This window comes from Talpa occidentalis, unplaced genomic scaffold, assembly GCF_014898055.3.
Source record: "Talpa occidentalis isolate TD23 unplaced genomic scaffold, MPIMG_talOcc4v2.1 talOcc4.10, whole genome shotgun sequence".
NCBI classification, from domain to species: domain Eukaryota; kingdom Metazoa; phylum Chordata; class Mammalia; order Eulipotyphla; family Talpidae; genus Talpa; species Talpa occidentalis.
The window spans coordinates 18170648-18197429 of record NW_023600993.1 but is presented as its reverse complement, the minus strand read 5'-3'; the positions used below and the strand labels follow the sequence as shown (position 1 = coordinate 18197429).

The following is a 26782-nucleotide window of genomic DNA, read 5'->3' as shown; positions in this document are numbered from 1 at the left end:
TTCACATATAAACATATATTTAAATACTTTACAAACACATACATATACTTAAATACTTTAAACCATAATAGAAACAAACAATCTATATGTATTCTTTTCCTATGTAATTTTCCACTGTAATTTCAGGATGAATGTTTGTTTTAAAAATGTTTCAATATGGGTCTACTGTATAATCTTAGAATGTCTCAGAAAATATTTAGTATGTAATATTTGTTCTTATGACCTTATTTCATGTAAGTGCAAATGAAATCTATGCCTTTGATCAGGTATGCCCCAGGTTTCCTTTTTCTGCTTGAAATAGTTGAATTATTTTGACAAGTTGAGAAGACATTTGCCTTTGTTTCTTTGATTTTCCATCTGAAATGCATTATAGCATGACTACATGCTTGTAGGTCTGAAAACCTGTGGGTTGTTTACTGTTATGCCCAGCTGCCTTGTCTGTTTGTAAAGAAGGCTTGTCAGATGTCTGTGTTGCTTGTACTCATGTCCCTCAGCAAGTGTGGGAAGAGCAGCTGCCTCTGTGCACCACTTCAGGCAACAGGGAGTCACGGCTTCCAGCTGAAGACCTCAAGAGCCTAGGCTGTTGGGAGATATTGTAGAAAAATATCCAGTGAGGTTGCAATATAACATTTGCTGTCAGAAAGCATCAGGTGTGGACTTAAGGACCTGTGTTGACTTTAATTTGCAGACACTTCATTCTTTTGCACATGTATTATCTCACCAGATCATGTGGAGAGAAAAGCCAGAGGCATCTTTTGGTTTGCAAGAGCCAATATATCACATCAAGGAAACTTTTGAAAATTAACAGTTTAAAGTGGTTCAAAACTGTTTGAAAATTAACAGCTTAGACTTTGGTCTTTCCTGGGATTTTCCAGTTTTTTTAAAAAGACATAGAGCCTTTCTTCAAAAGAAATCTTAATCTGACACCCAATATATAATTCATGTTTGGATGGAAAAGTCCAAAGTCTTGCCCACAGGGCCTTACCCCCTTTCTCTGTCCCCAAGGACAAGCTCCTTGGGGTTTCATGGAGAACAGTCTGAGAACCACAGCAAAAACAGACGTTGTAGAATCTATGTTGGCCCACAGTATTCCTGCTTCTGATATCCCATAATATTGCTTTTGTGGGATGTCCTGAACTTCCTGTCACATTTTTCAGTGATAGATGAGGCATTCCAGTATGGTAGTGAAGCCCCCTATCATGATTCAGTTCAAATCTAATGTACTATGTGACTTCGAGCATGTTCTTTGATTTTATTAACTTTCACCTCTCCTCTGTGTAAAATGGGCATGTTCAGACAAGTGCAAAAGGTCATAGATCTTTGGCTAAAAGATAGTATATCAATGGACTGAACGGTGCTTTGCAATGGTTAAACCAGGAAACTTCTGAACTATAGTCCGGGTAGATCTAAAATGCTGTGTAAATCCTGCCTAGTTGAGTGAAGTCTTTCTTGCACATAAAAGGTGGGAACGTGCTTATGTATTATGAGTCCAGGTATTTGTGAATTTTCTGTTCTTTTTGGAGATTGCTGGGGAAGCTGTATAAGCAAGGTGGCCATCAGCAATGTATTCAGTCACAGTTTTATTGGCTTTCGTAGTAAAGGACATGCATACATGGAGCAAAGGAAACAAGATACTGCTAGGCTTCATCTATTTCATTTTTGTGGTTGGGTCAGTTGATGTGGGTCGTGACAACGGAAAGGAGGTTTCCAACTTTTCCTTGATCTTCTCTCCTCCCTCTATGAAGTGATAGCATTGTGTCTAATCTTCTTTAGTTGATACCTAACTTAAATTTGGTACCTCATGTCTTATCAGTGATACTTTATGTCCAAAAGAATAAATAAAGGCTCTTCTGCTTTTGACTTAGGTTAGGGGATATATTATCAAATTATGTGATATAGTGGGAAGATTTTATAAATCATCAAGCTGTCTTATATGTTAAATGTTGTTATTATCTTACTTCAGGGATCACAAAACTAGGACTACAGACCAACTCTAACTCTTCACCTATTTTTGTACTAACCTGGGGCCATTCTTGTCCCTTTAAGGATTTTGGCTTAAAGTAGGTCTCGTGTCTAACTCTCCCATTTGTAGGGGTCCTAAGGTTTATGCTTCTGATCCCAGGCCTACTTCAGCATTTGGCCACAAGGCAATTACAGTTTATTCATTTGCATGCCACTTACTCTTCTAGTTTTAGTTCATCATCTCCCTTTAAGATTTCCTTTATAATAAAGTAAAAATCAAAATCAACAAGCAACTGTAAACCAGGGACACACTACAGGGGGGAGAGAAGGGAGTAGGATCAAAACAAGGGTGGTGGGAATTGTATGGGGACTATAACCAAGATGAAAATGCATATATTGTGCAAAAATGAAAAATGATGTAAGAAATATATAAAATAAAAAAATAAAAAAGTACGTATGGCAAAAAAAAAATTGCAGATGAAAATTTCTATTAAAAAAAAAGATTTCCTTGCAAATGGCCAACAGACATATGAAAAAATGTTCAACATCACTTGTAATCAGGGAAATGCAAATCAAAACTACCATGAGATACCATCTTACACCAGTGAGAATGGCACATATTAAAAAAACTAGCAACAGCAAATGTTGGCGAGGTTGTGGAGAAAAAGGAACTCTTCTACACTGTTGGTGGGAGTGCAAACTGGTCCAACCACTATGGAGAGCTGTGTGGAGATTTCTGGACCTACTAAACATAGAGCTTCCATATGATCCAGCAATTCCACTCCTAGGTATATACCCAAAGGACACAGAAACATCAATTCCAAAGAGCACCTGCACCCCTATGTTTATAGCAGCACTATTTACAATAGCTAAGCTTTGGAAACAGCCCAAATGCCCAAAAATAGATGACTGGATCAAGAAGATGTGGTACATATACACCATGGAATATTACTCAGCATTCAAAAAAGATAAACACATGCAATTTGCAGCAACATGGATGGCGCTGGAAGGGATCATGCTCAGCGAAATAAGCCAAAAAGAAAAAGAAAAATACCGGATGGTCTCACTCATAACAGGAATCTAGAAAACTTAAATAAGGGACCAGGAAAATGAATAACTATAAGAAAGTGAAAATCAAAATCAACAAAAAACTATGAACCAGAGACACTTTTTGGGGGGTGGGGGGCGGGAGGGGAGGGATTGGGGTCAGAATGGGGGGTTTGCAATTGTATGGGGGAATATAAAAATAAAATTTATTATTTAAAAAAAAAAAGATTTCCTATAAGCCCAGCAGAACTTGAAGCACTTTGCTTGTTATAATCTAGTAGTATTGCTCTGAGAACTCCTTCAAAATATCCAACAAAAGTGGAAATCTTTAAAGCCTGCTATCTGACCTGTCCTTCCCATCACAGGTGAGGAAACAGGTAATCAAGCAACTTGTCCACTCTCTCTTAGCTCTAAATGACAAAGCTGAACTTGAACCTGGCCAGTATGAGCTCATCCGGAAAGCTAGCCTTCTACACTGCATATCCAGCCTGAATGATGGTGTGTACCCTGTGAGCAAATAAATTCAAGGATGGTTATTTCACATCCCTGCTAATCTGTTAATCTCAGTGTGGTTTATCAAAACCACAGGGTCTCCACCCTTGGCGGCAGTTTCCAACCTAAAGAGCAATTGATCTTTGTTTATACATGAAAGTGCTTTCAACCATTCCTTTCTCTGAGTTGGCCAAGTCTTCAGCCACCACTCTGACTGGTGAGGCTCCCTCATCTCTTTCCATAGGCAAATGTTCATTTCCTCTCCAACATCTTTACTGATCTCTATGTTACCCCTTCTAATTGTTCTGGAATGGTTCCATGTCTTCCCTCCCAATAAGCTGAAAGTTCTTTGAAAGTGAGAACTCTGCCATCTCTATCAGCTTTATAGCCTTAGCTCCCAGCTCTGCTCCTGGCAAGCAGTTTATGCTCAGTACACATTCATCTAAGGAATTATGGCTGTGTCATCCATTCTGTAAATATTGGCTGACATTATTTTAAAAGGGGGTATAATTTAAGGAGGGGAAATGGATCTGAAACCAACAACCTGATGAAAGACAACTCAGTTAACTTTATCTCTGGGTCTTTAGAGCAATCATAGGACAGTGCTTCCGGAAAGTAGAGAGACTCTAGCAAAGACATGGGTGAATGTAGCCAGCAGCACAAGTTGTTCTTGGCCTCTTGGTCCTACTATTACTGCCACTTGGTCATCATTTTCCCAAGTCCAAGGGTAAAGGTGAAGTGTTTACTTGCCCCACCTCACACAGCTCTGATGTAGATTGGCACTCCTGTCCTAGAAACCAGCAGGTAAGATAAGGACTAGAATTAAGGCAAATAGATAATGCTTGTTCTATACAGACTGAGTCAGCTTTGCCACAAATGTGGTTAATGGCTGTGTCCTATTGACACACTGTGTAGTATCTACTGCCAAAAACTGAGACCAGATACAGCTGTCTTTAGGGGCTGATCTCTGCATTGACTGAAACATCTGGATTAGAATTAGACTCTGTAGATATGGTAATTATATGATTTGTTTTCCAAAAACAGTTCCAATTTCAAATATTTTTTTCAATTTTAAGAATATCTATACTTATCAGTCACATCTTACTTTAAGGAAGTAATGGGCTTCAATATGCAAATATTGTATATAACTAGCCCAACTGATTCAGAATGGAAATAGCCAAGTAAACAAGTAATTCTAACCTTCCAAATGCATTACATAGGTCTTTAGTCTATAAATGTAGTTGAGATCTAAACACTCCTCATTAGAATTTACTTCTTTCTGTTTGCTTAAATGTGACAAAAATACTTGAAAATTTTTATAGTGCTTTGCCAATATAAGGGTGATGGGGAGTGGGTTAGGAGAAAAATGTACTCTAAATAAATTTGCATTTCTCATAAACTTTTAGAAGTCATATAAAATAATCACTAAGGAAGGAATAGAAGGTATAAGAAGTACAAGTTGTGTTATTGGATGAAACTTCTGTAAAGTAATTGTACCTTGAGATATTTAAGCATTTAATTTTATATAAAATTAAGTTTACTAAGAAAATAAAATTATTTTTTTTAGTATCTTAAATTGACTCAGTTATTTAGGTAGAATTACTCATAAGAAAGTAACTTTTATTATATTTCCAATCTATCATTTATGAACTTTTGTTTTATATATTATATATAATGTACATATTACATTATATGTATAATGTACATATTATCTATATCTATATGTATTAGTTCCAGTGAGTAGGATACTTTATCATTTTTTTTTCCACACCATCCCATATGTCCCCTTGTCCCTTTGCCTCCCTCACCCCTCCTAACTTCAAGGTTCTTAAAGGATGTTTATTAATGCCCATTGATTTTTTAAAGTGTTTTTACAATACTGAATTGTCTGCTATGTAAAGGCCAGTATTTGTTTTTATCATTATCTTACATTGTTGCACATAATTCTATCAAATTCCCTCCATTTTGTTTGAAATGGCTGCATTTCATTCTTTCTCAGAGCAATATAATACTCCATGGTGTATATATGCCACATTTGTTCCAATCTTCCATGGGTAGTATTTAGGCTGTTTCCATATCCTAGCTATTATAAATAATGCTGCTGTGATAACTGTGGAATATGTGTTTTTTGTTAATTGTTTCATATTCTGTGGATATATGCCCAAGAACAGGATTGCTTGTTGTATGCTATTTCCATTTTAGTTTTTTTTTTTTTTTAGCAACTTTTTTTTTTTTTTAAGATTGATTTATTTATTTACACAAGCACTGGGTATAGTCAGAAGCGCGGGAGGGTGAGAGAATTCACCAGAGCCAGAGCAGGGAGTAGAACAGACAGACTGACGAAATACACAGCTGAGGGGAGCAGCGGGCGTGGCAGGAAAGGTCTGAGCTCCATGTGGGACCCTCACTGGCGGCTGGGGATCGAACCAGCGCTGAAGAGGCTGCGGGCAGCTTCCCAGCCCAGTGCTCAACCACTGTGCCACCAGGGGAGGCCCTCCATTTTAGTTTTTAAGGTAAATCCAGATTGTTTTCCATAATGGTGGCCTAAGTTCACATTCCCAACAACAGTATAATGAGTTGTTTTTTCTCCATATCCTCTTCAATACTTATTGTTGGGGGTTAAAATCTTTCTAGCTGATAAAGACTATCCATGTTTACAATTGTTTGTTATTCCCAAACTAAAATCCACTTTATAATAATGACAATGGATTTTCTCCATACAAAGTTGTCCTATCTACAGCCTAAATATTAAACTGCCCAAGGACCTTATACAACTGCCATGTTATTAAAGTTCTTTAAGCAGTTCTAGTTGGTTAAAAGCTTTAGTTTATTTGTTTTTATAAAGACTGGTGACACAAAGTTGGCTGGATCCTCTGCACCATTCATCATTTCCTCTCTGCAGTCTGTCAGGTTCCAAGCATGGGCAGAAGGACTGCCTGTTCTGCCCTCTGCCTGTTCCTGCACCCTCTTGAGTACCTCCAAGTTCACAGAGGGTGGTGAACTTGATCCAATCACTCTTTACTGGAATGATGCATGCTTTCAAGTAACTCTTGGTGAAGAAGGCAATTAAAAAAAGAAAAGTCAGACTAATAAATATGGCAGGCAAGTGGCTTTTCTTATAAACACAGGGCTTGGAAATATGATTTTTCCTTTTAAATTTTTTTATTCAAGTAATATTATAAGATTATATAAGCTTTGGGTATACATCATATATAAATCAACATCTGTATATACTATAAGTTTACTACTAAAAGTTGATTCTTTTAGTTTATTCTTCACCATATAATTGACCCCTTTCACCCAATTTACCCACTCCCCATCACCCTTAAACAATAATTGGATCTTAGAGTCTCAAAGCTTATTTATTGTTTGGTTTAGTTCATTATTTTGCATCTTTATGTACCACATACGAGTGAAATCATACTGTTTGCCTTTCTTCATATGACTTATTTCACTAACAATAATTCACTGTAGCTCTTTTGTTGCAAATGGTAATATTTCATCTTTTTTTATAACTGTGTAGCAGTCCACCATGTGTTTATGCCACATTTTCTTGAGCCAATCATCTGTCAGTATGCACTTTGGTTGTTTCCAACCATTGGCTATTGTAAATAATATTCCAGTGAGCATGGGATATTATTGGAATAGCTTCTAAACATGAGCAGGGAGAATGCCCATTCTGCCCTCTGCCAGTTCCTAATCTTTTTGAATTAGTGTTTTGTATTCTTCAGGTAAATACTCCGAAGTAGTTTTATATGATAGTATAGAATTTCTGTTTTTAATTATTGGGAGAACCTCCATACTGTTTTCCATAATGGCCACACCAATTCACTTCTCTACCAGCTGTGTGCAAGTTTCCCTTCTCTCCACATCCTCTTCAACACCTGTTGTTTCTTTTATTTTGGATAAAAGCCATTCTTACAGGTGGTAGGTGATGTCTCACTGTTGTTTTGATTTGTATTTCCATAAGAATAAGAGATGAAAACTGTCTTCTCATGAATCTTTTGGACATCTGTATATCTTCTTTAGAGATATGTCTAGAAATATGTTTTTAAATGAGGTGATTTACTTCTAACATTCAGGAGATGGAGAATCCTTCACATCTTACATATTACGTATCTGAAAACTAGAGTGATAAAATTAGAGAAAAATGGGTATTCTAGTAATGGAAGATTTGGATGTTTATACACAGTCATATATACATACTTACAAGCAATTATCTTACTGAAATGTAATTTGCTTTTTTGTTGGTTCTGTGAGGGAATACAGTTTTTTAAAAAATATTTAAAAATACCTCCCCAAAGAGAGTTTTTCAACTATTCTCAATTGTTTTTCCAAAAAGGTGGTTAATTTATCTTATTTGTTTATTTTCATCTTTCTAATTGTTCATGTCAACCCTATGAATAGTCCTTTATAAGTCACATCGAATTATTATGTCTTGTTTTCAGGCATGTGACAAAACAGAAAGATGTGGGACTTTAAAATCAGAAATAGGTTTGAATAGTGATTTCCTTAATAAGTAATGTGGAACAAGTTAACAGCCTTTTAAATTCTCAGTTTTCCCATCTGTAAAATGAGAAAAACATCAACTTCATAAGATTAGAAATTATATATGACAAGTTCTATCTTGAAGGCTTTTATGGAATATTAGTCATTGTTATTAATATGTGAAGTGCCCAAAACATAGCAGGCATTCAGAAAAGGTGATTTCCTTCCAGTTGAACCACTATATTACCTTGCTTAGGCAGACACAATCAAGTCATCACAGCAATGATACATCAAATGATTGAGGATATCTTTCTGTTCACATTTTACTCATACTACTTAGCTGCCATTTCCAAAGTTTCCCTCCATCTCCCTGGCTTATTTTTTCTACCACCATATGCTTTTAAAACTTTTAAGACTTGTCAAATAACCCTAAATAAATAAGCACTTGCATTAAGAGTACAAGGTGTTTATTATTGAACCCAATATCTGTTTTGCTTCAACAAGACTTGAATTGAATTTTTGTGTTCGCAATCCAAGCCATCATTCTGGATACATAGATTGAACCCTGTGTTGCGTCCCTGCCTCCATCTACTAATAAAGTAGACAATTAGGGACTTATGGAAGGAATGGAAAATCACCTCAAATTGTTTAATAGGATCTATGTATATTATTGTATATAAATTTTATTGTTTAAATTTCATTAATGACTTAAGAAACATCCATCAGTTTCATCACTAAGTTGTCACAAGATGTTCTCTTTTCAAAACAATCAAAACATCCTTTTCAAAAGGTGTTTGGAAATGTGCCTTTTATTTTACCTTTATTTTGTTTTCTTTTTTGTCCAGAGAAAGTGTTTTAATCTTCTTTTCCTTGAATTTCACTTTTCAATTTGGCCAAACACCATAATGGCTTAGGCACATTGAGCCACTGAAAATTGAGGCCCAAGTAGATTGCTTAATATTTACCAAGTGCCCCCAAGGCTTCAGACACCTTTAGCAGCTCAGGCATCCTGTGTTTGGCATGAGTTGAATTTTATTCAATTTATTCTTGGATGAGGTAATGTTAGACTGATCTATAAACAGTTAATGTGCTCTCTACAGAAACCTTTAAAAGTCCTGAGGATATGTTTCCAAAACCACAGTATCTTTGGACTCTTAAAATTCCACAGCTGTATGAAATTCTTAAGAAATTTAAGGTCCAAAGCGCCGCTTCACTTATTCACCCCAAAGAAGTATGATTTGCTAAGCCTTGATTTATTTCTCATCACCATAATACTTCAAAAGGTTCATCTATTCAACAAATGATCATCCAAGAAATGGTACCAGCTGCCCTAAAAATTAAGAATTATCCTAAGTACAAGAAACAAAAACCATTAACTTTGGAGTTTTGTTGACTTTCTTCTTGGCTCCAGTCATTGCCCTATTCCCAACTGCACCCAACAGCTCCACTTGCAGATTTACATATACATGTTTTTACTGAAATAGCATTACATTTAACATCATGCAGGTTTATGATATACATCATTATACATCAACATAACTTCCAGATTTTAATTATTATTTCTATCATTTCCCTAGAAATATCCAAAAGTGTTAAAATGGCAACAGAGTGGATCATAAATTGTTATGAGCTTTGGTGTCAAATGGTCTGAGGTCTGTGTTTACCCTGGTAGTTCCTCATTCATGATCTTGGGTGAATGCAACTTTCAAGCTTCATACTCTGGCTTAGTTAAACCAGGAAAATTGCAGTGCTTATATTTTGGGATAGTTGTGGAGAATTAAATTCATTCATCTTTTTATCCTAAAAATATGTATTGAGTGCCAGCTATGTACCTGGCATTTTTCTAGGCACTGGGAATACTATAATGAAAAAATTAGAAGAAACCTCTGCTTTCATGAAGCTCATAATCTAGTGGTTGTGAAACAATAAAAAAATCAATAAGTAAAATGTTGAATGTTAGAAAAGTGTAAGTGCTGTGGAGAGTGTAATAGGGAAGGGGAAGTATGTACAGTAGAAGTAGGGAGATGCAATTTCAAACTGATTAGTCCAAGATGGGCTCACTGACAGGAATGATTGTCATATTTATCGGGAGAAAAGAGATTCCAGCCTAGGAGCCATAGAGCAAAAACTTCATGTTTGAGGAGCTGCAGAAATTTCTTAAGACTAGAGGGGTTGTTCGGGAGATAATGAGTAAGGGAGGGAAGTGGACAGCAGATGGATGTAGGGTTTTGCAGGTTATGGAAGCGACTTTGTCTCTTACACTGAGTAGTGGGAACCATTGAAGTTTTTAAGGAGAGGTTAGCAAAATATGACTTCCTTTTTAAAAGAAACAGTGTATTGAGAATAACACATAACGTGTTTAGCCTAGCACCTGCCCCACCATGCACATTGGATAATTGATAACTTCTATTATTGATGGTGCTATCATCATCATCACTATTTATTTTGACGTTGACATTCTGTTTCTTTAATCACCATGAGCCACATGGCAAGATGTGTGCCATGTTATATTTGGGGACTTCTATCATCTTGCACCCAAGTTAAATCAAGAAGACGAACTGATGTCAGCAAATTTCACACCATGGGCCTGCCATTCAACACATCTTCAGCTATGTGACCCAAGTCCTCAGTCCTTTCACTTCGGCACTGTAGCTTTCTCCTTACTGTTTATTAGGCCCGACAAACAAGTTCAGACATAAGCAGGAATTATGGTGCAGAAACCAGATGGAAAACTTTGCTGGCCCTAACATCTCTTTTGCACATGTTTGTTTCTGGTCTTAGCTTTTCTTCTTGGGTTACCTTTTCATAGTGTTAACTCATCACTAAACGGTGCTGAGACATGGGTGAAAATCATGACAGTACTTTATTCTTAACCTATGCCTTTCTCTTCAGAACCTCAAAATGCTTCTTGCCCCTTCTCAGTGTTCGTGTTCCCTAGTCCTGTTGGCACATCTTGGCACTACATACAACACAAAATTGCTTACAGGTTATTGTTCTCTGAGACTGGACAGTCTCTAATTTGTGCTGTGTATTATATATATGTCGACAGAAATGATGCAAAGACTCTTTTTCAAATCCAGGATGGTCATGCAATGATCATGGCATGTTTCTCAAGGTAGCAGTAGTGGTGGCATTTATAGTAATCAGACATCATGTGAGTCACAGACCCCCAAGTGAATGACCTTAAATCTGTTGAACTTCCTATATCCTTTAATGGGTACACACACACACACACACACAAACACACACACACAGGCTGCAGATCTAGTTTCCTTTACTTGCACACAGCCTTTTAAAATATCTAACTTTGTTGACAACATGTATTATAAAAATCTGAGTTTTAAGGTTTTTCTTCAGAAATCAGAACATTTGGCACTCCTCCACCCAAATCTCTCCATAGCAACCATCAGCTGGAGATGTAGGCAACAACCCAGTGGTGTTCAACCTTGACTGCACAATAGAATCACATGAAGTCTTTTCTCAAAAATACCAATGCCCAAGCCCTACAGCAGACCAATTAAAGCACCATTTGCAACAACATTGACAGCAGCAAATGTTTACCTATTGCATACTGGATGTAGAAAACTATCCTGGAAAGAGAGCTAGTCCATAAAATATATTCAAGTTGGAGACAAAGGACTTGTATAAATAAGATGGTAAACAAGCACACAAAATAGAAGATATGCTCAGTACCAAGAGAGCTATCTCAAGTGGTGGTTTAACATTGCAGCATCTTAGAAGCACCATGGTTGAGAGAATGGTGTTTCTGTTCCATTAAATCTCTGTTATTCACCTTGATGTCCTTTTTGCCCTTTGCTCTTGAATGCTTCAGCACTTGCTTCCTAAGAACAAGGACTATTCTTACACAATTACAGTATGGTTATCGATCCCAGGAAGTTCAGCATTGATATGATACTATCTAGTGGACATTCTGTATTCAAATTTTGTCACTTGTCCAATAATATCAGTGATCACAAAATTTTCCCTATTAGGATCCATTCGTGATATGTCGTGTTTGGTTGTCCTGTCTCTTGTCTCCTTTATTCTGAAACAGTTCCCCAGCCTTGCTTTATGTTTCTCCACCATGATATTCGGGGAGGACAAGCCAATTATTTTGTGTCTCTCTGTTTGCATTTCTGATATGTCCTCAGTATTTTATTCAGCTGATGCATTTTTGAAAGGAAGAGCACACTAGCAGTCCATGTCCTCAGTGCATCATATCAGGAAACATAGTGTCACTTTATCCCACTGCTGGGGATGTTAGTTTTGATCATTTAGTTAAGATGCTGTCTACCAAGTTTTACATGTGAAAGTGGCTACTTTCTTCTTGGTTGATCTACTCTGAGGAAGAACTTTCTCCTCTCTCCTATTTATTTACTTAAATATTTGCTTATATCAGTGTGGACTCATGGAGAAATCCTTCACCCTTAGGTCTGGAGTTTTCTATGATCTTCTCCTTCAAGAATCTCTGATAACCAATCAGAGCTTCTACAACAGGTTTGGAGCTACTAGGGTGGGGACATCAGAGGGTGAATGGACAAGAAGGTCTTCAGAGCTGTAGGGGATTTGTAATCTTGTTTAGAAACCAAAATCTTTAACCTGGACTTTTGGCTTCCTTCTCTTATGACTCTGCAATCCTTTTTTCAAGAGCAGAAGCCCAGGCAGAACACATTTTTGGGTCCCTCTCCACTTCCATTCCAGTTCCTCTCCTCCCAACCTCGGGTGCTCTCAGTGCCCCAAATGTCAGTTCCACAATCAGCAGCAAAAGTCTTAGCACTAAGGACTGGAGAATGTTCTAAGAATTTGAAACTGTTTACCTTCCTATTATAGAAAGAAAACCCCAAGAGTAGCTTCCTGGTGCTCCACCTGTTTTTCCAAAGAAAATGTGTTTCTAACCAATTTGCAATAGCATCTGAAGTTCCTGTAAAACTCTTTATTTAGAAATTTTAATTAAGGGCAAGACATAAGCCTGCGATATTGTGGGTGGAGTACCTGTCCACCTTACTGAGAAGATGTAAAAAAAAAATTTAGCAGAACTTAGCAAGAAGCTGAAGTGGCTCTGTTACCATAATCTCCTTGAATACAAATTGTTATGTGGACTGCCTTCATTACATGGTGTTTTATTTAAATGAAGAGATGGAAAGGCAAACTTCCTAATTGACTAAGTGGCTTGCTAGTAACAAGTTTTATTGGAGTTTTTTTTTTTCTTTTTTACCATAGCAAATTATCTGTCAAATACATAACGTCAGATAAGTAAATGACAGTACAAATTAACCTGTCTTTTCCTCCCTGCGTCTGTCAGTACAGATGGACATTTGGTGGTATAGAAAACTGACTGGTATAAATCAGGAAAGTGTCAAAATTATTAGAAGCCTCATGGAAAATGAAGATGCTTTAGCATGTGTACTGCTGTGCCTGCTAAATTGTGATAATCCTGTGGTCCTAGCTCAAATATGGCAGTCTTATTTTTTTAATGCATTCATTTCCTTTTCAGATAGCTATAAAGATTATTGCTCTCGGGCCTCCCCGGTGGCGCAGCGGTTGAGCGCTGGGTTGCAAAGCTGCCCGCAGCCTCTGCAGTGCCGGTTCAATCCCCGGCCTCCGGGGAGGGTCCCACAAGGCGCGCAGACCTCTCCTGCCGCCCGCTGCTCCCCTCAGCAATGTACTTCGGTCCTTCTGCCTGCTCTGCTCCCCGCTCTGGCTCTGGTGAATTCTCTCACCCTCTCATGCTTCTGACTGTACCCAGTGCTTGTATAAATAAATAAATAAATCTTAAAAAAAAAAAAAAAACTATGTAGCCTTTAAAAAAAAAAAAAAGATTATTGCTCTCTTTTACCTATGACATTAGTTGCAGTAGGATTGGGAAAGTGGCCAGGGGAAGTCTTGATGGTGTGTAAATGTGCATTAACAAATGGGCTTTCAGCAAGGCCATCCAAACTTTTAAGGTTATTTATAAAATACAATTTAAAATTAGTACACACAACCCGCGTGAAAATATATATATGAGTTGGATTTTTTTTATTTATTTATTTATACAAGCACTGGGTACAGTCAGAAGCGCGGGAGGGTGAGAGAATTCACCAGAGCCAGAGTGGGGAACAGAACAGAAAGACTGACGAAATACACTGCTGAGGGGAGCAGCGGGCATGGCAGGAGAGGTCTGCGCGCCATGTGGGACCCTCGCTGGAGGCTGGGGATGGAACTGGCGCTGCAGAGGCTGCGGGGCAGCTTCGCAGCCCAGCACTCAACCGCTGCGCCACTAGGGAGGCCCAACTTGGATTTTTAAGCTGTTTTTTAATGAGATTTCCCTTTATGCATATATGTCCAGAGGATAAGAGACCACATATTTACTTTTACTTTGCATATTCACTGATGCATCCAATTTTTCTGTTCTCCTTGAGAGGTTAAAAAATTGCCTACTGCAGTTGTCATAAAAGAGAAAATGGAGTTTCTAGATATTCATGAATCGATGAATGAATAAACTAGAATTCATGAAGAAATGCATTATTAGATTATTTCAATAGCTTTTATTTATCTAGTTGTTAAAGCTATCCCTGCCTATAATGGAAATGTTGAAGAAAAAAAAGAATACAGTTTGGTATTTATAGGGTGCTTCTTATTTCACACTATTAAGGCAAATACTTTTTACATGTCTCTGCATGTAAATCTTGCTGTGCATTTTTGGTTATTTCCTTAGAGCTTCTGCGCTCTCTTGGAGCTAAAGCAGAAACAAAGTTCAGGATCCTAACCCTTTCTGTCAAAGGAATGATCAGTCACCTTTACATCACTCCTTTAAACCACAATCTTGTCCTCACAAGATTTAGTAAGGAAACTTAGTTGACAGGACAGCCTTTAAAATAAAAGTTTTAAAGTGAAATGTGTTCTGTGCTAGAAAGATAATGTGTCTGGTCTAGTTCCTTCCAACATGTTTGCTAGCTCTTCTGCAAAAACAATTTCAATGACCTGAGAAAGACTTTACACCATGAAAAGAAAGATAAAGGAAACTCAAAACCCAGAACTCCTTTATCACAGCGATGCACATAGATGCTCACACCATTCTTCATTGTCAATTGCAGAACACTTTGTTCCTCTTTCAAAAAGTGTCTTTTTGTTTCTCAGAATGAGCTGGCGCCCTCTCTCCCAGCTGTCAGAAATGTAAGAGAATTTCATGAAAAATAAGAATATATATGGCTCCCTGTAAGGGTAGAGATGAGATCCTGTAACTGAGGCACAATCACCACCTGCTCTGCTCCGGTGTGCACTGGTGCTGTCGACATCATTACGGTGGGCAGACAGGAAGTGTCTCTCTTATAGGTACGGAGCTTCCAGTGGCAGGAAGTGTGACTGGCCATTTGGAAAGAAATTTTTCTCCTGGCTCTGCCTTGACTGAATACTGAGTAACTTTGGAAGCATTTTTTAAGGACTTGTTCTGGAAAAGATTTTGACAACTTATAAGGATACATACACTAACCAAATTAAACATAAATGGGGGGGCAGAGGGGAAGGCAAGTAGGCAAAGGAGAACAAGTATGGTAGTGAACTGGAAATTAGGCTAATATACAAAATATATACCTTTATTCATTCCGTAACTATCTGCTGAGGGCCTCATACTTGCCAGTATCTCTCAAAGACAATATTGTTCAAACTTGGTCGCAACACATTAATGACCCATGAAACCATTTTAGTCAGTGACCACTATTTGTAATGGAATAGGATGTGAAGACTAGGACAGAATAGACTAGAAATTATCAAAGGGCATTGCACAAAGTAATGCTAGTATTTAGTAAAGTGAATGCTTCAAATTAACGTGTGTGTTTGTATATTGAATCATGATATAAAATGCATTTCCTACTGTGGCAATAGTAAAAGAAATCAGGAAATCTATTGACTCAGATAAATGCAAATTAAAGGTTCAATTTTCTAGAAAGCAATGGAAAGGGAATGAGCAACTTTTCTTGCTCGTCTCCTAAAACTATATACAAAAATAACTCTCTTGTCCTTAACAAAGAGGAAAATTAATAACATGATAAACAATCTCTACAGAAAAAACTGGCAACTTGAGGCTGTTTTTCTCAGCCTCCTAACTTCCTCCACTCCACATAGAGTGACAGCATGGCTCTATGTGTGACAAGATGTCTGAAATTTACCCTGCTGTGTATTTTAGGGGCTGTCATATATGTCTGTGTTCTAAGTAGGAAAAACATAAATTTTTGTAAAGTATTCTTATTTTTTTAAGCAATACTTACGTACATCCATTTCATTAAAATATACAGTAAAACAAAAGCAGCATTCCATTAAAAATGGTGGTCATGTCCTAGGATGGTTTCATGGGCTATTAATATGTTGCAAGAAAGAATACAAGTCTTTAACACACAGCTTGATAAGTTTTCAAAAAGTGCATACACTCACATAACCTGCAGATAGATCAAGAAGGGAGCATTGATAGAAAGCAGGAGATCTCCTAATGCACCATTCAATTCCTCCCCCACTGAGTCTGAATTGCCCTGTGTTCTCATCATCTAGAGATTCATTTTGCTTCATTTTAATCTGAATATAAAAGTTTCATGTAGATTGTACTTTCAGGTGTGTAACTTATTTTGCTTAATGTTTGTGAGACTATCCATCATTTTGCCTTGTCTTCCATTGTATGATTATATTACAATTTTTCATCCATTCTACTGATAATCAATATTTGAACATGCCCAGTTATTGCAACTGTGAAAAATTTAATTAAGGATATATTTGTATAGGACTTTTGATGAATGTGTGTATGTATGCATTTGTTGGGTTTAAAGATGAAATTACAGGTTCATTTTATATATTATGAACTATATAATATATAGTGTCTATATTTATATATTATGTATTATATACAGTATATATAATATATAAATATATACATGCACTACATAATATCTATATATATACCACCTTCAAGAGATATCATAGAACAAAGTGATTTTACTCCCATCAGTTTCTCTGTATCTTCTCCAACACTAGGTATTGGCACTATTTTTTTTAATCTTGATCATCTGGTCCATGTGTTTAAATATCTCCTGTACTTTTAATTTGCATTTCCCTGATAATGAGGTTGAGCACTTTTCTACATGTCTGTTTGCCTTTGAATATCCATTCCTATAAGGATATACAACTCTTTTGGCTATTTTTTATTAGGTTAACTTGCCCTTTTCTAATTTACTTCTGGAATTCTATATATATTCTGAATATTATTCCTGGATCAGCCATATTTATCACAAATATTGTTTTGCACTTTTCCATCTCATAATGCTGAACAGAAATTGACTTTAATATAGTCTAATTTTTCTTCATTGGTATTTAATTCCTTTTTTGTTTATTTTAGTTATTTTTTCCTTTATACATTACCATCCTCCTGTATTTTTAATGTTTTATGTTTACTTAAGAAAATTTTGCTTTAAAAAAGATAAACACATGCAATTTGCAGCAACATGGATGGCGCTGGAAGGGATCATGCTCAGCGAAATAAGCCAGAAAGAAAAAGAAAAATAACGAATGGTCTCACTCATAGTAGGAATCTAGAGAACTTAAATAAGGGACCAGGAAAATGAATAACTATAAGAAAGTGAAAATCAAAATCAACAAAAACTATGAACCAGAAACACTTTTTGGGGGGTGGGGGGAGGGAGGGGAGGGATTGGGGTCAGAATGGGGGGGTTGCAATTGTATGGGGAATATAAAAATAAAATTTATTATAAAAAATAAATAAATAAAGTTATGTTTATTTAAAAATTAGATTATTAAAAATTATAAGAAGGGGTTTCTCAGTAAGGGCTAGAACTCCCAGTTCTTACCTGACTTTCTGTACCTGAGAATTAATATTCTGTAAAAAAGAAAATGGGGAATAAATTTTCCTTTCCATAAGTAAAAAAAAAAAAAAAGAAAATTTTGCTTTAAACTGAGTTGAATAGGAAAAAAAAAAAACTTTGCTTACCAGAAATTCATTACAATTTTAACCTTTTACATTTAGAATAACAATCATCTGGAATTGATTTTTCTATGTTATGTGAAATTCACCCACCACCATTTATACAAAATAGCATGCTTTTCTCACTGCAGTGCAATGCCACCTTTAATGATTAATAATAGTGTCTGTGTGGATCTGTTTCTGGACTCTTGAGTTCTTTTGATCTATTTGTCAATCCTGTGTCAATGGCATCTTGTTAATATAGATTTATTATCCTGTAACCTATGGTGTTGAGCCTCTGATGTTCTTCTTCAGTGATGCTTTATTCTTAACTCATTGCTTCTCCACATAAATTTTAGAATTAATTTACTAACTTCCACTAAAAAAATACTTATGCCTATTTGATAGGGATCATATTGAATATGCTGATTTGAGGAGAATTGACAACTTTAATATGAGTTTCTGTATCATGTGAGTCAACTGATCATAATGTATCTCTGTCTTCTTTATTTTCAGTAAGATTTTGTAGTTTTCCATATAGAAATCTAGTATGTCTTTTCTTTAGATTTATTTTTAGGTATTTGGTATTTCTATGTTAAAAAATAATATAATTTACTAAATTTTATTTTCTACTTGATTTGCTGTTGGTACATAGAAATCCAGTTAAATTTTGTATGTTGACTTTTTATCCAGTGACCTGGCTAAAGTCACTTGCTAGTTTTAATAATTTCTCTATAGATTATTTTGTTTAATCTCATATACACGTATGATGCAGAAAAAATTTCAGGGTTTTCCTTTTTTTTTTTTTTTAGTCTTTTGTTTTCCTTATTGCAGCATCCATGTCCCCTAGTAAAAAGTTGAATAGAGATAGTTACAGAAGGTATTCTTGGTCTAAGAGGGAAGCTTTTAATATTCATCATTAAGTAAGATGTTTGTTATAAGGTTTTGTCAGAATGAGAAAGTTTCCTTCCAATTTTAGTTTGCTGAGGATTTTTATCATAAATAGATTGGAGTGATACCAAATATTTTCCTTCATCCATTGAGAAAATTTTTCAATTTTAATGTAAATAGGATGCTTTACATTGATTAGTTTTCAATATTATACCAATCTTGTATTTCTAGAACAAATCTGTCTTGCTCATAATGTGTTATCCTTTCCAAAATATCTCAGGATTTAGAGAACAACCCACAGAATCACAAGCAACTATAAGTTCCTCATATGACTTCCCCAACAGTCCTTGTGATTAAACAGAATCTTCTGCCTCCTAGGAACCTTCCCCTTTATGTCCTTTAGATAAGACCCCCTCCATGGAACTTATCAAAACCCCTTTCATTTTTGGTTTGAATTGATCAATCTAGCTTTAACCTGGGAATCCCAAAGCACTCTCCCTAATAAAAGCTTCAGTCTTGCCTCAGTCTCTGATCTCTGCCCTGACCTCCCTGCTTGATGCCTCCAGTAGTGCCATCTACTTCCTCCAAGACCTGTGAGTAATAAACTTCTCTACTTAAAAAAGTGTATCTTAGACTTCCACTTACTAGTATCTTGTTTTCTGTTTTTCTCCTAAATTCATAAAGGGTATTAGTTTGTATTCTCTGTTCTTATAATGTTCTTATTTAGTTATGGGATCAGGCCTAGGCTAGTTTCATAAAACTACAAGACATAACAGTTATTGTTTTGAACTGTAATATTCAGTTAGATTTACTGCATTTCTGTTGCTCCTTATTCCTTGTCCATTTTCAAGTTTCCTTCTGGGATCTTTTTCCTTCTGCCTGAAACACACTCTTTAATATTCTTCTTGGCTTTATCTGCTGGTAGAAATTCTCTTAGGATTGTTTGTCTGCAGAAGTCTCAGTTTCATCTTCATTTTTTAAACAGCTTTTTGAGGTCTTGTTGACATAAATAAATATATTTAAAAGATGTAATTTGATATTTTTATTTATGTATACACTGTTAAAACATCACCATAATCAATGTATGAATATATCCATTCCCTTAGAAGTTTTATAAAGCCCCATTTTGATTCTGAAATTGCAGAACATAATTTTGGGGACACTTAGAATAAATCCATCTTTTCTTGGGTCTTAGTATTGAGTTCAACACAGAACCAGGCAAATATCTTACAATTTCTTGGACCAGTGTAACAATAACACTAGGATAATAATGTAACATAGTAACCACTAACAGTTATACCATGCTTATGTGTTCCACATACTATCCTAAACACTTTACACATTTTAACATCTAATTTATTTAATTCTCATCAGAACGCTGCAAATTAGTGATTGTTTTACCACTGAGGAACCTGAGGCAGGTACTAGATGTCTGTAAATGTGTATCTCAAGTCATAAACAAAACTGTATATTCATCAGCTGGTGAAAATCTTCTACCTGGAGATTTGCCAGTGTCTCAATATCAAGCACAGATGTGTTATTTTTTAATCCTTTTGTCTTATTTTTCTTTTGGAAATATAGTTAAGTATACAGAATAAAATTTAAATCACCAATAACCCAGCCACCCAAAGATGACCACTTTTAGCAAATAATGGTTTGTCCTTTGAGTCTTTTACCATTATAGATAACACCATAAGACCATCTTTGTCACTAAACTTTTTGTTCAACTATAATCATTTATTTAAGGTAAATAAAGTAGAAATGCTGAATAAAAGAACAGGAAAAACTTCAGGCTTTTGATGCAGTTGGTAGCTGTTTACTAGTTTGATAGGAAGGGTCTTGGGGAGGGTGCATAGTAAATAGATAGATGTCAAAGTAGTCACATGAAATAAAGAATATTCCAATGCCAGAGGGCTGGCAAGAAGCCACCAAAGGATCTCTGATATGATGGTTATGTAGATCTGTTAATTTTTTTTCCTTTTAGAAAGAGAAAATAGATTTTAAATGTTTTAATTAATAGCTTTGTTTTGGTATCTACCACTGAGGTTAGTAGGTACCAATTTGGAAATATATAGTCTTTTATTGTTTGTTTGGTTTTTGGTTTGTTTTTGTTTTTTTTTACTTTTATTGTTTGTTTTTACTGTTCTGTTGCTCCAATTTCAGTTGTGTTCACTAGATCATTACAGAGTCTGTTCTGGTATGTCATCTGGACTCATAGCCTCAACACCCAGAATCTGATGTTGTGTCTTCATGGGTAATTTCTTTGCCATGCTTTGTTTGGAAATCCTCAGGGGTGGCTCCCAGGAGTCATGAATGCCATCTTTGTTAAAAGGAGCAGGAGGGAAAATAATCTAATTCTACCAAAGAAGGACAGTAAGCTGATCGTGTGTTTCCATTACTGTTGGAAAAAGAACAGTAAATGACAGCAAAATTGAATAGCTTGATACTTGCACCGTATAAATTACCCAGCGGAAGAGATGTGTTGAGAAGGAGAGTGAGGATTTGATCTCTGCCTTTCAGTTTTCAGTCATTGTCAACCACTAAGTACAAAAGTTGGCTCAGCAAACTTTGGCTTCATCCAAGTTACTAGGGAGAAAGCCAAGAGATTTTTTTCTCCTGCTAAGTTGCTCAGATTGATCTTTTGTGGATATGTTTACATTGGTGAATAAAGTCAGAGTACTTTAGTCATTTTGCTACTGTCGTGTTTTATAAACTGTGGGCTTGGCCTTATTAGTGAGTAATGAAGTCAATTTGGCAGGTCATTACTAACTTTTCATTAGTGAAATGGTATATAAAATAGAATAAGACAGAACTTAGTAGAAGAGAAAATGTACACGTGCGCCACATAAGTAAGACTTTTATCTCATGGAAGTTTTGTTTTAGTTAGATGTACAAACACACACCTATATAAAAGTGTATGTGTTATAAATTAACAATTTTTTGTGTGGATCATGGGGAAATAATTACTACTAGGAATTTTTTTCATTAGCAATGGCTTTTTATTTTCACTTTCTGGTTAATTATTGTTTATTGAGGAACCATTGAACTACTACGCTGTATATAACTCAAAGGAAAGGGTCACAGCTTTTCCGGTTGTGACTATTGCCACACCACATCACACCAATGTACCCATAATCTTCCACCATAGTCCACTGGGTCCCCTCCTCCATTTGCTTTCCTTCCCCTCTGGTAGACTCAATGTTTAGTCAGACTTCTAAAGTTTGTTTTGTTTGATTTTGTATGTTGTTTTGTTTCACTGTATACCACATCTGAGCAAAACCACCTCATATTTGTCTTTCTCCTTCCTCTGGCTTATTTCACTTAGCATAATCCCATTCCATCCAGAATGTCGCAAATGGCAAGAATTCATCTTTTTTTTAATAGTTGAGTAGTATTCCATTGCGTATACATACCACAGCTTTATAATCCATGCCTCTGTCATTGGGCATTTAGGTTGCTTCCATAACTTTGCTATTGTAAGTAGTGTTGCAATGAATGTAGGAAGGCATATTTCCCCTTTAAATTAGTATTGTGTTCTTCAGGTAGATACCTAGGAATAGAATTGCTGAAGCCAACCCCAAAGTCACCATGTTATTTTTAATGTCTTGAGAAACTTCCATACTATTGTCAGCAGGGTCTGGACCAGTCCACATTCACACCAAGAGAGTATTAAGGTTTCTTTTCCTCCACATCCTCACCAACACTTGACATGGGCCATTCTCACAGGTGTGAGATGATATCGCAAGGTGGTTTTGATTTGCATTTTCTGAATGCCAATCAAATTTTTCATTTCCTGGATGATAAACAATAACAAAAATTTTTTCATGTACTTGTTGGCCACCTATATGTCTTCTTTGGAGAAATGTCCATTTAGCTCTTCTGCTCAATTTTTATTTGTTTTTGGTTTTTTTCCTTTTGTTTATTGTTGTTAAGTTGTATGAGTTCTTTGTAGGTCTTGGATAATAGCCCCTTGTCAAATATATGATGTACAAATATTTTCTTCCTTTTAGGATGGTGTCTTTTCAATTTAATGATAGTTTCTTTTACTGTGCAGAAGCTTTTTAGTGTGATGTAGTCTCATTTGGTTTTTGCTTTTTTTCCTTTGCCATTGTAGTCAAGTCCCCAAATACATCCATGAAATCAATGTCATGGAGTGTTTGCCTGTGTTTTCTTCTATGTAAGTTTCAAAAAATAGTTGTTTGTGTCCCATTGAATAAGCCAAACTTTGGGATATGGGGTTAAAGTGAGAAAGTCTTCATACTGATGTAGACAGTAATTATTTTCTTGCTGATCAAGATTTCAAGCAGAAAAAAAAAAGTTTAGGTTTTTTGAATCTGTCATTATGGTCCTATATGGAAAGCATGTATGATAAAGACCACTTTTCAACTGTCAGAAAACATCCCAAGATAAGAAAAACATCACAGAGGCATTGAAAAACCAACCCAAAAGTCACCATGCTTTGACAGGGAAATAACTTCTGGCAATACCATATACCTATTGATGCCTGTGGTTACAATTAAGAACTAAACAGTGAATACATTAGTAGTTGCTTGTGATAAGAAGAGCTGATTTTACAACTTTACTATGATGAATTGATAATAGTAGAATAACTTTGCAGCTCTCCAGTTCACTCCCCCCTCCCAATTCAACTAAATTTAAATCCTTGTTAATTGCTTTGAGTTAACATTTAGTGGATTCATGATCTTGAGTAAAATCTAGCTAACAGCCAAATTGTATATAAGTCAGAGTTCCACATTAGGATATATGCAATCAAATACATATATACAGATCATATTAATATATAATACAGTTCATCAAATATATTCATTCATTAGAACTTCATCCTAATGAAGCTAAAGAAAAACCAACAAATAAAAATAATTGCTCTAGAAATCATAGTGGCTATCTGGGGCGCTATATAGAAGTTGGAGTTTGTGTTAGCAATAAGCAAAGCAGTAAGGAAAGGTTGTATTTGATTAGTAATATCTGTTAGGAACTTGGGAGGGGAGCAGTAGTGATATATGTGTTTATCTTGGAACTTTTCAATTTAGTAAATCATTATGGTATCTTGGAAACATGAGTTGCTCCTCCACTTTATAAAGAGAGGGAAATAAACTCTTTAGTGAGAGGAACTGCAATGTTACATGGCAAAAGGGTAGATACAGAGAGGGGTGAAGAATGTAAGCCTTTCATACAATGCAATCAGTCTTTCTCAGCCTCATAAGATTCAATGGGAGATCTGAGACTAAAGAGATAAGTAGTTAAATAAATGATAGGTAGGTAGGAAGATAACACTTTTGCCATAATACTAACCTTTCAAAATTAAAACTTTGCAATATAACATACATTAAGTATTTGCTGGTTTACTTTGTACAGTTCATTTGTGCATGGTTACCACAAGAAAAAAGTAGACCAAGCAAAGGGTTGTTTATAAATAACATATTAGTAAACCAAGTTAAAGGGACTTGATTTATCCTTTAACCTACAATTTGCATTAATTTGGAAGCAGTCATGGGAAAGTGTGCCAACCTCACTTCAGGTCAGATGGCTTAACAAAATGAACTGTTTCATGCCCCAAAATAAATGTATTCCAAATATAAATATGAATCAGTTACAAAACAGATTCTTTTGAAAGTACAAAATAACCACACTGTTAATATATTTGTGCCCCAATTAAAAATGTGTAAAAAACACACATTCAGGGCTAAAGTTGTCCCAGAAAGTGATTCTCATTTTTGCTTTGAATCTCGTATAAACAAAACTGGGCAGACTCCTCTGAGCCATGAGCAATTCACAGTTACCTGTTTTCTAAAAAGAAGGAGAATTTAAAATGGGCATATTTAAGATGGAAGGGTCTGTAGCTTGACCTTGCTCCTTCAAATTTCCTTCATCACTAGGAAATAACTTTGAATTTGTCTACTTAGAGAACTTTAATGTGATTTGAGGCATAGCAGGAAAGAGATACTTTCTAGTAGTATTATAGCAAAATTTGGAAGCTACCTCGGGGACACTGTTTTTCCATAGAGATATGGTTTTATCTTTAATACCTACTAAGCCTACTCTTAGAAATTCAGAGTGAGGCCCATAACATCATATACCTGGACAAAAATCCTGGCTAGCCTCCGAATCACTGTTTGACTTGGGCAAAATTGTAAACCACATGAAAAACTAGGTTATTAATAATATCCACCTGACATGATCATTGTAAGAATTAAATTAATTGAAATTAGGTTAAATACTTAGCATAACCCATCCCATTAAATAAGGTTAATGAATATTATGCATAAAATGCTTATTAATCATTATATAAGAATTTTTAGGATTTCACTGAGTCAAGTTCATATCTATTCTTCAAAGTTCAAGTCAGATTAAACCCTCAAAAAGTAAATTGTGCTCATATAAGAGATGTTAGTGCCACCACGGATGCTGGTGTGTATTGACTCATATTTGCCATAAAGGCATAACCACATTTATAAACATGAGCTCCTTTCTGGCCCTGACATTGTAGGTTTTGCATCTGCTTGGAGTTTCTGATCATCTAGGAAACAATGAGGTGATGTTGACATCTTGGCATTTGGAGATTTATGATAGCAGTAGTGAGAGAAACTTTGGAGAAAAATAGGTAAATACAAACCAAAGTCTTCCTTAGTGTTGTTTTAAGAGGAAGGAAAATCAGTAACCTACAGATACATTTTTAACAATTATTTTTTGCCTTTTCCACCTTGAGTGTCCATTCTGCTTCGAATTGTAATGTAGGTGAGCCGCCATTAACACACAGCAAGGCAGCATCTTGAGCTCAGCGTAAGTAGCAGAGGAAATTCACACATATACATGTATGCACACCCACACATAACCAATAATCACTTTAATGATATAACAAGTGCTTTTATGATGCCATAAACATTGGTGTTGGGTGAGAAGACAATGACTGAGCATAGATTTATTCAATGTGGCAGTGAAATTAGAGAATGAGCTGTTACCAGTCAACATAGTTTGCTCTCACATGCATAATGTTGAGTCAAAATTGTAGAAGAGTCATCAAAAGAATCAAACCAAAATTCATATCATATAGGTAATTAAAAACATGAACACTGTTCATTGCCTAGATGCATATATTATACAAAAATGTTTTTAAAAAGCAAACTGAAAAGATACAAAAAATGCATGGTCTGGCCTTGGAGTAGGGTTGTCTAGGAAATTATAATTACACTGTATTTTTCTTTTTAATTAAAAAAAGGAGCAAATGTGACAAAGTATTATCAAAGTCTGTTCTGGGGAGCAGAAAATCAGACATTTGTTCTAGTAACTTCTGTTTTTCCACAATTCCTAAGTTACCCACAATGGCAATTGTGGAGTACAGTTCACATGCAGCATCTTGTGTGCTGTATAGACAAATGCTTGGAGACATGGTCAGCTGGTCCACCAGATGCCACAGTCTGGCCACCTCTCTCGTCTAATTTATAGCGGTGGGAAGTGTCACCAGTACAAGTACATTTAACACAATCTACACTGCTCCACAGCTTCCTGTCGAATGCAAGCCCTAATAAATTACCTGTCTTGTTCCATGCACAGGGCACCCTCCCCTTGAGGCAGGGTCGCAGCTTTTAAGAACTATCCCCAGGACCTTCTTCTGACACCCCCCACTGACCCTTCTTGAGCACAAACTCTAGAGGTTGTTTAAGGTTCATGCTTGCCTTTTAGTCGCCTTCCCAGGTTGGGACTCCAAAACTCCTGAGTCCTGTCCATCAAAAAGTAGGTCTTTGGGATCCACAGATTTTGTCCCTATGCCTATAACATGTTCTTACAGATCTTGTGTTAAAACCTCTTTCTCTGAAACCACCTCCCCTTTAGAATGAGATATTATCTAAGTCTATTTGCATTTATTCAAAAATCAGAGACTGCTCTGAAACCAGACCCTATTTAAACACAGAAAGAAGAGTGACTGCAGATTAAGCAAAT

At 36.0% G+C, this 26782-nt stretch overlaps 1 protein-coding gene across 6 annotated transcripts in view; it reads left to right on the top strand.

Annotated features, from left to right (window-relative positions):
* The window catches only part of THRB (thyroid hormone receptor beta), a 309616-nt gene that overhangs the window by 104357 nt on the left and 178477 nt on the right, over positions 1-26782 (top strand). The window lies entirely within an intron of this gene.